At 47.3% G+C, this 12,713-nt stretch overlaps 1 pseudogene; it reads right to left on the bottom strand.

The window, feature by feature from the left end:
• Positions 1-296: 296 nt before the first annotated feature.
• LOC135537750 (TNFAIP3-interacting protein 1-like) lies at positions 297-12,558 on the bottom strand (annotated as a pseudogene).
• Between the last annotated feature and the right edge of the window lie 155 nt (positions 12,559-12,713).

Below are 12,713 nucleotides of genomic sequence, written 5' to 3' on the forward strand. Positions count from 1 at the left end.
CAGCTTGCATCTCTCCCTCTGGGCCTGGACAAGATGTCAGAGGAACAAACCAATGAAACAAATGGATGAACACACATCAGGAAACCCCACACGGGAGGTGGGGGAGATGAGAACCTTCCTAGTCAATGCAAAGTGCTGTGAAACAGTCTGCGTCCCAGAAGAGGCCTCCCTATTCCCTATACAGTGCACTATTGACCAGGGCCCACAGGTATGTGCACTACATAGAAAAATGGGGTGCCATTTAGGAAAGTAGATAAGAAGCAGCTCCTAACCCTGGATTGGTAGAGGTTGGTCACCCTGACCCTGCAGCCTCTCCACCTGTCTCCTCAAGTCCTCCTTTTCCCTCGTTCATTCGTTCCTGTGGCTCCTCTCTTTCCTAAAGTCCTCCTCAAAGATCTTCACCTGAGAGCAGACAGCAATGGGAGGAGGATTACCTGGCGGCCTAAGTTGGTGAGGGGAGGAGGATTTACCCTGGTACTAAGTTGGTGAGGGAGGAAGGAGGATTACCTCGGGTACTAAATTGAGTGAGGAGGAGGATTACCTCGGGTACTAAATTAGTGAGGGGAGGAAGGAGGATTACCTCGGCACTAAGTTGGTGAGGAGGAGGATTACCTGGTACCAAATTGGTGAGGGAGGAGGAAGGAGGATTACCTCGGGTACTAAGTTGGTGAGGAGGAGGAAGGAGGATTACCTCGGGTACTAAATTGGTGAGGGAGGAGGATTACCTCGGTACTAAGTTATGAGGGAGGAGGATTACCTCGGGTACTAAATTGGTGAGGAGGAGAGTTACCTCGGGTACTAAATTGGTGAGGGAGGAGGGAGGAGGATTACTCCTGGTACTACCATTGGTGAGGGGGAGGAGGATTACCCTGCATTTCTGTTGGTGAGGGAGGAGATTTTGGGTACTAAATTGGGTGAGGGAGGATTACCTCGGGTACTAAGTTGGTGAGGAGGAGGAAGGAGAGTTACCTCGGGTACTAAGTTGGGAGGGGAGGAGGAAGGAGGATTTCCGGGTACTAGAGTTGGTGAGGAGGAGGATTACCTCGGGTACTAAGTGAGTGAGGGAGGAGGATTACCTCAGGTACTAAGTTGTGTGAGGGAGGAGGATTACCTCGGGTACTAAGTTGGTGAGGAGGAGGAAGGAGGAGGATTACCTCGGGTACTAAATTGTGTGAGGAGAGGATTACCTAGGGTACTAAATTGGTGAGGGAGGAGGATTACTCGGGTACTAAGTTGGTGAGGAGGAGGATTACCTCGGGTACTAAGTTGGTGAGGAGGAAGGATTACCTTGGGTACTAAGTTGGTGAGGAGGAGGAAGGAGGATTACCTCGGGTACTAGTTGGTGAGGGAGGAGGATTACCTCGGGTACTAAGTTGGTGAGGAGGAGGATTACCCGGGTGCTAAGTGCAGAGGGAGGAGGATTGCTGGTACTAAATTGGTGAGGAGGATTACCTTCGGGTACTAAGTTGGTGAGGGAGGAGGAAGGAGGATTACCTCGGGTACTAAGTTGGTGAGGGAGGAGGAAGGAGGATTACCCTGGGTACTAAGTTGGTGAGGAGGAGGATTTCTCGGTACTAGTGGTGAGGGAGGAGGATTACCTCAGGTACTAAGTTGGTGAGGGAGGGGGAGGATTACCTCGGGTACTAAGTTGGTGAGGGAGGAGGAAGGAGGATTACCTCGGGTACTAAATTGGTGAGGAGGAGGATTACCTAGGGTACTAAATTGGTGAGGGAGGAGGATTACTTCGGGTACTAAGTTGGTGAGGGAGGAGGATTACCTCGGGTACTAAGTTGGTGAGGGAGGAAGATTACCTTGGGTACTAAGTTGATGAGGGAGGAGGAAGGAGGATTACCTCGGGTACTAAGTTGGTGAGGGAGGAGGATTACCTCGGGTACTAAGTTGGTGAGGGAGGAGGATTACCTCGGGTACTAAGTGGTGAGGGAGGAGGATTACCTCAGGTACTAAGTTGGTGAGGGAGGAGGATTACCTCGGGTACTAAGTTGGTGAGGGAGGAGGAAGGAGGATTACCTCGGGTACTAAATTGGTGAGGGAGGAGGATTACCTAGGGTACTAAATTGGTGAGGGAGGAGGATTACTTCGGGTACTAAGTTGGTGAGGGAGGAGGATTACCTCGGGTACTAAGTTGGTGAGGGAGGAAGATTACCTCGGGTACTAAGTTGGTGAGGGAGGAGGAAGGAGGATTACCTCGGGTACTAAGTTGGTGAGGGAGGAGGATTACCTCGGGTACTAAGTTGGTGAGGGAGGAGGATTAACTCGGGTACTAAGTTGGTGAGGAAGGAGGATTACACTGGGTACTAAGTTGGTGAGGGAGGAGGATTACCTCAGGTACTAAATTGGTGAGGGAGGAGGATTACCTCGGGTACTAAGTTGGTGAGGAGGAGGAAGGAGGATTACCTCGGGTACTAAATTGGTGAGGGGAGGATTACCTCGGGTACTAAATTGGTGAGGAGGAGGATTACTTCGGGCACTAAGTTGGTGAGGAGGAGGATTACCTGGGTACTAAGTTGTGAGGGAGGAGGAAGGAGGATTACCTCGGGTACTAAATTGGTGAGGGAGGAGGATTACCGGTACTAAGTTGGTGAGGGAGGAGGATTACCTCGGGTACTAAGTTGGTGAGGGAGGAGGATTACCTCGGGTACTAAGTTGGTGAGGGAGGAGGATTACCTCGGGTACTAAGTTGGTGAGGAAGGAGGATTACCTCGGGTACTAAATTGGTGAGGAGGAGGATTACCTCGGGTACTAAGTTGGTGAGGGAGGAGGATTACCTCGGGTACTAAGTTGGTGAGGGAGGAGGATTACCTCGGGTACTAAGTTGGTGAGGAAGGAGGATTACCTCGGGTACTAAATTGGTGAGGGAGGAGGATTACCTCGGGTACTAAGTTGGTGAGGGAGGAGGATTACCTCGGTACTAAGTTGGTGAGGGGAGGAGGAAGGAGGATTACCTGGTACTAAATTGGTGAGGGAGGAGGATTACCTCGGGTACTAAATTGGTGAGGGAGGAGGATTACTGGTACTAAGTTGGTGAGGGAGGAGGATTACCTCGGGTACTAAGTTGGTGAGGGAGGAGGAAGGAGGATTACCTCGGGTACTAAATTGGTGAGGGAGGAGGATTACCTCGGGTACTAAGTTGGTGAGGGAGGAGGATTACCTCGGGTACTAAGTTGGTGAGGGAGGAGGAAGGAGGATTACCTCGGGTACTAAATTGGTGAGGGAGGAGGATTACCTCGGGTACTAAATTGGTGAGGGAGGAGGATTACCTCGGGTACTAAGTTGGTGAGGGAGGAGGATTACCTCGGGTACTAAGTTGGTGAGGGAGGAGGATTACCTCGGGTACTAAGTTGGTGAGGGAGGATGAAGGAGGATTACCTCGGGTACTAAGTTGGTGAGGGAGGAGGAAGGAGGATAACCTCGGGTACTAAGTTGGTGAGGGAGGAGGAAGGAGGATTACCTCGGGTACTAAATTGGTGAGGAAGGAGGATTACCTCGGGTACTAAATTGGTGAGGGAGGAGGATTACCACCTCGGGTACTAAGTTGGTGAGGGAGGAGGATTACCACCTCGGGTACTAAGTTGGTGAGGGAGGAGGATTACCACCTCGGGTACTAAGTTGGTGAGGGAGGAGGATTACCACCTCGGGTACTAAGTTGGTGAGGGAGGAGGATTACCACCTCGGGTACTATGTTGGTGAGGGAGGAGGAGGATTACCACCTCGGGTACTATGTTGGTGAGGGAGGAGGAGGATTACCACCTCGGGTACTATGTTGGTGAGGGAGGAGGAGGATTACCACCTCGGGTACTAAGTTGGTGAGGAGGAGGAGGATTACCACCTCGGGTACTAAGTTGGTGAGGGAGGAGGATTACCACCTCGGGTACTAAGTTGGTGAGGGAGGAGGATTACCACCTCGGGTACTAAGTTGGTGAGGGAGGAGGATTACCACCTCGGGTACTAAGTTGGTGAGGGAGGAGGATTACCACCTCGGGTACTAAGTTGGTGAGGGAGGAGGATTACCACCTCGGGTACTAAGTTGGTGAGGGAGGAGGATTACCACCTCGGGTACTAAGTTGGTGAGGGAGGAGGATTACCACCTCGGGTACTAAGTTGGTGAGGGAGGAGGATTACCACCCGGGTACTAAGTTGGTGAGGGAGGAGGATTACCACCTCGGGTACTAAGTTGGTGAGGGAGGAGGATTACCACCTCGGGTACTAAGTTGGTGAGGGAGGAGGATTACCACCTCGGGTACTAAATTGGTGAGGGAGGAGGATTACCTCGGGTGCTAAATTGGTGAGGGAGGAGGATTACCTCGGGTGCTAAGTTGGTGAGGGAGGAGGATTACCTCGGGTGCTAAGTTGGTGAGGGAGGAGGATTACCTCGGGTACTAAGTTGGTGAGGGAGGAGGAAGGAGGATTACCTCGGGTACTAAGTTGGTGAGGGAGGAGGAAGGAGGATTACCTCGGGTACTAAGTTGGTGAGGAAGGAGGATTACCTCGGGTACTAAATTGGTGAGGGAGGAGGATTACCTCGGGTACTAAGTTGGTGAGGGAGGAGGATTACCTCGGGTACTAAGTTGGTGAGGGAGGAGGAGGATTACCACCTCGGGTACTAAGTTGGTGAGGGAGGAGGAGGATTACCACCTCGGGTACTAAGTTGGTGAGGGAGGAGGAGGATTACCACCTCGGGTACTAAGTTGGTGAGGGAGGAGGAGGATTACCACCTCGGGTACTAAGTTGGTGAGGGAGGAGGAGGATTACCACCTCGGGTACTAAGTTGGTGAGGGAGGAGGAGGATTACCACCTCGGGTACTAAGTTGGTGAGGGAGGAGGATTACCTCGGGTACTAAGTTGGTGAGGGAGGAGGATTACCACCTCGGGTACTATGTTGGTGAGGGAGGAGGAGGATTACCACCTCGGGTACTATGTTGGTGAGGGAGGAGGAGGATTACCACCTCGGGTACTATGTTGGTGAGGGAGGAGGAGGATTACCACCTCGGGTACTAAGTTGGTGAGGGAGGAGGAGGATTACCACCTCGGGTACTAAGTTGGTGAGGGAGGAGGATTACCACCTCGGGTACTAAGTTGGTGAGGGAGGAGGATTACCACCTCGGGTACTAAGTTGGTGAGGGAGGAGGATTACCACCTCGGGTACTAAGTTGGTGAGGGAGGAGGATTACCACCTCGGGTACTAAGTTGGTGAGGGAGGAGGATTACCACCGGGGTACTAAGTTGGTGAGGGAGGAGGATTACCACCTCGGGTACTAAGTTGGTGAGGGAGGAGGATTACCTCGGGTACTAAGTTGGTGAGGGAGGAGGATTACCACCTCGGGTACTAAATTGGTGAGGGAGGAGGATTACCTCCTCGGGTACTAAATTGGTGAGGGAGGAGGATTACCTCGGGTGCTAAGTTGGTGAGGGAGGAGGATTACCTCGGGTGCTAAGTTGGTGAGGGAGGAGGATTACCTCGGGTACTAAGTTGGTGAGGGAGGAGGATTACCTCGGGTACTAAATTGGTGAGGGAGGAGGATTACCTCGGGTACTAAGTGTGTCCAACTGACCTGTTCCTTTAACACCGTTATCTGAGTGAGAAGCTCCCGCCTCAAGTTACTAGGCATGTCGTCATGGTTACCACTGGTGCCCTGGCCCGGTGGCTGCTGGGAGGACGGGGGAGGATGCAGGTTCAGGGCCTTTTCTAAAGCCTGAAGGGTGGCAGAGGGAGACAGTAAATTAGAACACAGTACACACACACACACACAGTACACACACACAGTACACACACACAGTACACACACACACACACACGATAGAGACCCTGTTGAGGCGTTGTATCTCCTTCTCCTGGTACTCTCTCTGTTTACTGAGGGGCAGCAGCTGATCCTGCAGGTAACGAACCTTCTGCTTCAACTCTGTGGTCTCAGAGTTCAGACACTCCTTCTCCCCCTGAAAACATTCACACAACATTACCACAACCTGCTTCGACTCCACCGGTTCAGAGTTCATTCACAGTTTAAACTGAAGGATGTGAGTAATGTAATGTTCCACATGTCAGAGACTGTCAGGTTAAAGTTCATCTGATGGTGACCTAACAATGACCAACACTATATCAGTCAACCTGGCATGTTTTCGCAAAAAAGATTCTACCCCCCAAGCCACCAGACTGCTGAACAGCTTCTACCCCCCAAGCCGCCAGACTGCTGAACAGCTCATCAAAATGGCTACCCAGACTATTTGCATTGAGCCCCTTTATTATTTACATTGACCCTTGCACTGGACTCCACTCACACATACTACACTGACAGTTCCAACACACACACACACACACACACACTTAATATCTATCCTGATTACCTCGTCACTTTTACCCTTACCTACATTCCCTTCAGAAGGTATTCACACCCATTGACTTATTCTACATGTTGTGTTTTTTTAAATTTATTTAAAGAAATACTAGTCCAACGCTCTAACCACTAGGCTACGCTGCCGCCCCAGTGTTACTGCCTGAACAGTTCTACTGCCTGAATTGAAAATGGATTACATTTAGATGTTCTGTCACTGGTCAATGGGGACTTTAAAACAGTCACAGAGTTTAATGGTCAGAAACCTGAGTATGGATCAACAACATTATTAGTTACTCTACAATACTAACCTAATTGACAGAGTGAAAAGAAGGAAGCCTGTACAGAATAAACATATTCCAAAACGCGCATCCTGTTTGCAACAAGGCACTAAAGTGAAACTGCAAAAGATGTGGAAAATAAATGAACTTTTTGTCCTGAATACAAAGTGTTGTATTTGCTTTGCCTCAAACATATTACTGAGTACCACTCCCCGTATTTATAAGCATAGTGGTGGCTGCATAATGTTATGGGTATGCTTGTAATCAAAAGGACTGGGGAGTTTTTCCAGGATAAAAAAAAAAAGAAATGGAATGGAGCAAAGCACAGTCAAAATCCTAGAGGAAAACCTGGTTCAGTCTGCTTTCCACCAGACACTGGGAGATAAAGTCACCTTTCAGCAGGACAATAAAGTAAAACACAAGGCGACAGGGTAGCCTAGTGGTTAGAGCGTTGGACTAGTAATCGAAAGGTTGCAAGTTCGAATCCCGAGCTGACAAGGTACAAATCTGTCGTTCTTGCCCCTGAACAGGCAGTTAACCCACTGTTCCTAGGCCGTCATTGAAAATAAGAATTTGTTCTTAACTGACTTGCCTGGTTAAATAAAGAAGGTCAAATAGGAGTTGTTTACCAAGAAGGCAGTGAATGTTCCTGAATGGTTGTGTTACAGTTTTGACTTAAATCGATGGCAAGACCTGAAAATGGTTGTCTAGCAATGATCAACAACCAATTTGACCGAGCTTGATGAATTTATAAAATAATTTAAAAAAATATACATTTTTAAAAATGGGCAAATGTTGCACAATCCAGGTGTGGAAAGCTCTTAGAGACTTACCCAGAAAGACTCAAAAATCTGTAATCAAAGATGCTTCTACAAAGTATTGACTCAGGGGTGTGACTACTTGTGTAAATTAGATGCAGTTGAAGTCGTAAGTTTACATCCACTTAGGTTGGAGTCATTAAAACTTGTTTTTCAACCACTCCACACATTTCTTGTTAACAAACTATAGTTTTGGCAAGTCAGTTAGGACATCTACTTTGTGCATGACAAGTAATTTTTCCAACAATTGTTTACAGACAGATTATTTCACTGTATCACAATTCCAGTGGGTCAGAGGTTTACACACACTAAGTTGACAGTGCCTTTAAACAGCTTGGAAATTTCCAGAAAATAATGTCATGGCTTTAGAAGCTTCTGATAGGCTAATTGACATCATTTGAGTCAATTGGAGATGTACCTGTGGATGTATTTCAAGGCCTACCTTCCAACTCAGTACATCTTTGCTTGACATCATAGGAAAATCAAAAGAAATCAGCCAAGACCTCTGAATTTTTTGTAGACCTCCACAAGTCTGGTTCATCGTTGGGAGCAATTTCAAAACACCTGAAGGTACCACGTTGATCTGTACAAACAATAGTACGCAAGTATAAACACCATGGGACCATGCAGCCGTCATACCTCTCAGGAAGGAGACGCGTTGTCTCCTAGAGATGAAAGTACTTTGGTGCGAAAAGTGCAAATCAATCCCAGAACAACAGCAAAAGGACCTTGTGAAGATTCTGGAGGAAACAAGTACAAAGTATATATATCCACAGTAAAACGAGTCCTATATCGACATAACCTGAAAGGCCACTCAGCAAGGAAGAAGCCACTGCTCCAAAACCACCATAAAAAAGCCAGACTACGGTTTGCAACTGCAAATGGGGACAAAGATTGTACTTTTTGGAGAAATGTCCTCTGGTCTGATGAAACAAAAATAGAACTGTTTGGCCATAATGACCATTGTTATGTTTGGAGCAAAAAGGAGGAGGCTTGCAAGCCAAAAAACACAATCCCAACCGTGAAGCATGAGGGTGGCAGCATCATGTTGTGGGGGTGCTTTGCTGCAGGAGGGACTGGTGCACTTCACAAAATAGATGGCAGTATGAGGCAGAAAAATTGTGGATATATTGAAGCAACATTTCAAGACATCAGTCAGGAAGTTAAAGCTTGGTCGCAATGAATCTTCCGAATGGACAATGACCCCAAGCATACTTCTAAATTTGTGGCAAAATGGCTGAAGGACAACAAAGTCAAGGTATTGGAGTGGCCATCACAAAGCCCTGACCTCAATCCTATAGATAATTTGTGGGCAGAACTGAAAAAGCGTGTGCGAGCAAGGAGGCTTACAAACCTGACTCAGTTACACCAGCTCTATCAGGAGGAATGGGCCAAAATTCACCCAAATTACTGTGGGAAGCTTGTGGAAGGCTACTCAAAACATTTGACCAAGTTAAACAATTTAAAGGCACTGCTACAAAATACTAATTGAGTGTATGTAAAACCTCTGACCCACTGGGAATGTGATGAAAGAAATAAAATCTTAAATAAATCATACTATTATTCTGACATTTCACATTCTTAAAATAAAAAAGGAGGTGATCCTAACTGATAGATGGGTGAGATTATTTTATCAATTTTGAATCCAACAAAATGTGTAATAAGTCAAGGGGTATGACTACCCTGAAGGCCCCAGAAACTACCCTGAAGGCCCCGGAGACTACCCTGAAGGCCCCAGAAACTACCCTGAAGGCCCCAGAAACTACTCCGAAGGCTCCAGAAACTACCTTGAAGGCCCTGGAGACTACCCTGAAGGCCCCGGAGACTACCCTGAAGGCCCCGGAGACTACTCCGAAGGCCCCAGAAACTACTCCGAAGGCCCCGGAAACTACTCCGAAGGCCCCGGAAACTACTCCGAAGGCCCCGGAAACTACTCCGAAGGCCCCGGAAACTACTCCGAAGGCCCCGGAAACTACTCCGAAGGCCCCGGAGACTACTCCGAAGGCCCCGGAGACTACTCCGAAGGCCCCGGAGACTACTCCGAAGGCCCCGGAGACTACTCCGAAGGCTCTGTACATGCGAATATTACATCAATTATCTTAACCTGGTATCCCTGCATATTGACTCAGTACTGGAGTCAATCACCACCTTCCGGAGACACCTGAAACCCCACCTCTTTAAGGAATACCTAGGATAGGATAAAGTAATCCTTCTCACCCCCCCCTCCCCTTAACTTCTTGGAACTCTAGGGGCGCAATTTCATTTTTGGATGAAAAACGTTCCCGTTTTAAACAAGATATTTTGTCACAAAAAGATGCTCGACTATGCATATAATTGCTACTGTTCGAAAGAAAACACTCTGACGTGTCCAGAAATACAAAGATCTTCTCTGTGCGTGCCCTTTAACGTGAGCTTCAGGCAAAACCAAGATGAGATGGCATCCAGGAAATGACAAGGATTTTTGAGGCTCTGTTTGTCATGATCTCCTTATATGGCTGTGAACGCAAGAGGAATGAATCAACCTCTCTGTCGTTTCCCCAAGGTGTCTGCAGCATTGTGACGTATTTGTAGGCAGATCATTGGAAGATTGACCATAAGATACCACATTTACCACGTGTCCGCCCGGTGTCCTGCGCCAAATTGGTGCGCAAAGTCACCTGCCAGTATTTTTCCAAGGAATACAGAGAGGAAAGCAAGCTTCCACGAACTGCATGTCAATGAAGAGATATGTGAAAAAACACCTTGAGGACTGATTCCAAACAACGTTTGCCATGTTTCGGTCGATATTATGTAGTTAATCCGGAAAAAGTTTTACGTTGTAGGTGACTGCATTTCGGTTCGTTTCAGTAGCCAGGCGCAATGTAGAAAGCGGAACGATTTCTCCTACACAGACGCTTTCAGGAAACACTGCGCATTTGGTATGTGACTGAGAGCCTCCTCGTGAAAACATCAGAAGCTCTTCAAAGGTAAATGATTTTATTTATTTGGTTATCTGGCTTTTGTGGAAAATGTTGCGTGCTACATGCTACACAAATGCTATGCTAGCTTTGCATACTCTTACACAAATTAGTCCATTTCTATGGTTCAAAAGCATATTTTGAAAATCTGAGATGACAGTGTTGTTAAGAAAAGGCTAAGCTTGAGAGCAAACGCATTATTTTAATTTTATTTGCGATTTTCAGAAATTGTTAACGTTGCGTTATGCTAATGAGCCTGAGGCTTTAGTCACGATCCCGGAACCCGGGATGGGGAGTTTCAAATGATTTAGATGCACTATTGTAAAGTGGCTGTTCCACTGGATGTCATAAGGTGAATTCACCAATTTGTAAGTCGCTCTGGATAAGACCGTCTGCCAAATGACTTAAATGTAATGTACTTAAATGTGTGTGGGTGTATATATTAGTACTCTGCATTGTTGGGAAAAGACTCATAACTAAGCATTTCACGGTTCAGTCTACACCTGTTGTATTCGGCGGTATGTGACAAAATGTAACATTACATCAGAAAAATTTGCACACAGAAGAAGTTATTAGGATAATTCAGTTGCTCCTGGCAGCCTGCAGTACCCGGTTGGCCTTCAACTTGAGATACTCAATGAGAGGGGCAGCACTGAGCTAGCCCGCGTCACTTCCTGGAGTAGCTTTAATCTGTGCATGTTATGTCTACATACATATTTGATTTCCTTGGCTTCAAATGAGCTATTTTTGAGTCCATTGTGTCACAACAGACTGGTGAGAAATACTCATTGGACCGTGGCTGAAGTGGTTCTCCTCCCCACTGACATGCACGTGTTCCCAGCAGTGAAGACCGGACACACACACACACACACAAAAAATGTTGTGTACGTTGTTGGGTTTGTACACGTCTTGAGGACACGGTTGGGTCTGTACTAGGTTTCTGTCTGTTCTCACCTGTACGTTCTCAATCTTGGACTTGGCGAGCAGCAGCTTCTTATCGTGGTCCCGCTGCCTCTGTTCTCGCTCCGCCTCTAAGTCCTGCACGGCCTTCTGGGAGTCTGCTAGCCTGACGCAGGTCTGTGATCTGATGGGGGGTTCAAACTCTTAAATACAGGGAGTATGTCTTTTCAACGAGACATATGATCAGAATCATATTCAGACTCAGAAGAATGATGTGGAGCAGTTTAGGGTTAGCTCCAAAGCTCAGAGCCGTGGAAGTGTGTGTGGGCGTGTAGGTGTGTGCGTCTCAGTGTGTGTGAGCGCGTCTCAGTGTGTGGGGTGTGCGTCTCAGTGTGTGGGTGTGTGGACCACAGCAGGAACAGTGAGTACCAGAGAGGTGAGGGGTTTCTGATGTGTCACAAGAATATGTGGTTGACACACACACACACACACACACACACACAGAGCCTGGGTGTCATCAAATACACACCACTACATCTTCTCCATCAACACACACAGGTTACTATATGAACACAGTGTGTGTGTGTGTGTGTGTGTGTGTGAGAGGCTAGAACATACCTTCTGTTCAAACTGTGACTTCATCGAGTTCACTGGGCATCCCATTGCTTGTTAACATCCAGTACCTGTTATCATCATCATCATCATCATCACAACAGAAATATGACTAAAACCAATACGTCATGTACACATTTTGTTCACAGACTCTCTCAAGCGGGAACACGAACACCTTATCAAGAGCGTGTCCCAAAATGTCTCCCTATGAAAAGTGCACTACTATGTATTGACCCGGGTCAAAACTAGTGCAATACTATGTATTGACCCAGGTCAAAACTAGTGCACTACTATGTATTGACCCGGGTCAAAACTAGTGCACTACTATGTACTGACCCGGGTCAAAACTAGTGCAATACTATGTATTGACCCAGGTCAAAACTAGTGCACTACTATGTATTGACCCGGGTCAAAACTAGTGCACTACTATGTTAAAAAAAAAAAGAAGGGAATAGGGTGTCATTTGGGACATACACTTTTATAACAAAAACTTTTTTTACGTGGCAAGAGAACACCTGATGTAACGTTGAGAGGGACTCACATCTTTCCTCTGCTTCTCTAGAAGCTTGATCTTCTTCTCGTAGGCCTCTGGGTCACAGGGCTTGGCCAGGGCTTTCTCCATCTCTGTGGCATTCCCCCTCCGCTGTAGCACAAAGGGATATAAAACATTTGGTTGACACACACAAACATTATCAAGAGCGTGTCCCAAAATGTCTCCCTATGAAAAGTGCACTACTATGTATTGACCCAGGTCAAAACTAGTGCACTACTATGTATTGACTATGTATAACTACTATG

The sequence above is a fragment of the Oncorhynchus masou genome, unplaced genomic scaffold, assembly GCF_036934945.1.
Source record: "Oncorhynchus masou masou isolate Uvic2021 unplaced genomic scaffold, UVic_Omas_1.1 unplaced_scaffold_8352, whole genome shotgun sequence".
NCBI lineage: Eukaryota > Metazoa > Chordata > Actinopteri > Salmoniformes > Salmonidae > Oncorhynchus > Oncorhynchus masou.